The sequence below is a fragment of the Diaphorina citri genome, unplaced genomic scaffold (assembly GCF_000475195.1).
Source record: "Diaphorina citri unplaced genomic scaffold, Diaci psyllid genome assembly version 1.1 scaffold16727, whole genome shotgun sequence".
Taxonomy (NCBI): Eukaryota; Metazoa; Arthropoda; class Insecta; order Hemiptera; family Psyllidae; genus Diaphorina; species Diaphorina citri.
The window spans coordinates 8826-10419 of record NW_007394085.1 but is presented as its reverse complement, the minus strand read 5'-3'; the positions used below and the strand labels follow the sequence as shown (position 1 = coordinate 10419).

The 1594-nt window shown below is 41.2% G+C and overlaps 1 long non-coding RNA gene across 1 annotated transcript in view; it reads left to right on the top strand.

Annotated features, from left to right (window-relative positions):
- Positions 1-6: 6 nt before the first annotated feature.
- Positions 7-1594, top strand: part of LOC113473151 — a 10325-nt gene continuing 8737 nt past the window's right edge. The window contains exon 1 of the long non-coding RNA XR_003395210.1: positions 7-440. This is a non-coding gene — a long non-coding RNA (uncharacterized LOC113473151). The remainder of the gene's footprint in view (positions 441-1594) is intronic.

The following is a 1594-nucleotide window of genomic DNA, read 5'->3' as shown; positions in this document are numbered from 1 at the left end:
ATTTTTACGATTTTTTTCTCCCGAGATATTTTAGTTTGAAATTCAAATTTCCGATTTACCCGCGAAAACGCTCTTTCCCCTCATCTAGAGCACGTTTCCCCTTTTTCCTATGGTTTAGTACACGCGCTATCACGCCATAAAGAAGGGTGGGAAATTGCGAAAGGAAAATACGGCTGTACGCGTCTGCCTCGTAAATGCTAGGTCGCAGGTTCGATTCCGCCCGAGGCGAACGTTATCCTGAACAGATAAAGTTCGGCCTCGGAACGGCTGGCTTGTCTTCTATCTATCCTGTCACTTCGATTTCGGGACTCTACCATCTGCTTGGAATGATTGAAATGATAAAATATTTAGCCCTGCAAGTAAATCACACATTTGCTTTCTTATTATTTTCCTTTATTATACAAACATATTAGGGCCCCTTATGATGACTTTTATTACAGGTCTTAAATGGGTTGTGGTTAGTTGTTCATCTCAGGGTTCATTAACTATTTTAGCAACTGTAGTTACAATAATGTCAACCTATGTCTTTAGTTGTTTTAACCGCCATCTCGCAGAATCCGAAGTGTGGTCACTCTTGACACTACTACTAGATAAACATCCATAAGCGAATAAATAACCATTATCCTGCAACACCAAATATCCAAAAAACGATCAACAGACGAAATTCAAGAACAGATGTTCCCCAGGAGAAATTACAACTTGTTATCTTATATCAAAAATGGATTAATCAAGGACACATATGCAGTTTTGACTCTGAATTTTCCGAATGAGGGCCGTCATATTCATGCCCAGATACATCACATGATAAACGAATGTCCTTACACAAAACTTTAATATAAAAAAAAATTCTACCAAAACTGTCTCCCTTACATTGCGACATAACCAGAATAGCAGGGCTTTAGCTTCTCTCTTCTGTCCTATCCTCCTCTTTCGGTCGGCAAGGGCTCTTCTGTAATAGGGTAGTCCCCTATCTGTTAGGGGGGCGGGCCCGCCTTAGCTTGCCGCCGATCGCGGAATGTTCGTTAGCGTCATGGTTGATTCTATTGAAATCCGGACCGCTTTATTTAAATGATAATACCCCTCTCTTTTTTTGAGAACAATTATTTGTCAATTGGTCAGGGAGAAGTAAAGAGCGGAGGTTCCTGTCGACGATGGTCTCAAAAGAGCTGTGGTCGCTACGTGGTTCGACTCCCATGCGATGCTCGGGACGGTAATGAAGTTCGCTCTACACAGTGGAGGGAGACAGATTGCGCACGCATATCTTCACCCTTGCTGGTCGATCTCCGTCCGTGGAAACGCCGTCTTCTAGATTTGGTGATGAATAAAGTGACCTACTCAAACACAATTTTTTGTTCGTCTAAACTAAACTAACAACAAATCAATAAAAAAATATCCAGGTAAAAAAAAAAAAAAAAAAAAAAGAAACAAAAAAAACAAAACTCCCGGCATTCGTTTGTAGTGTAAGGTGGTAGCCCTTCTCGGAATAAACACATTATTACCGAAAGAAGACCGTCCCAAGAGGACCTACTCAAAAAAGGTGGGGTGATGACTAAGGTATTAGATTGGCGCATACGTACACCATTGTCAACGGTAT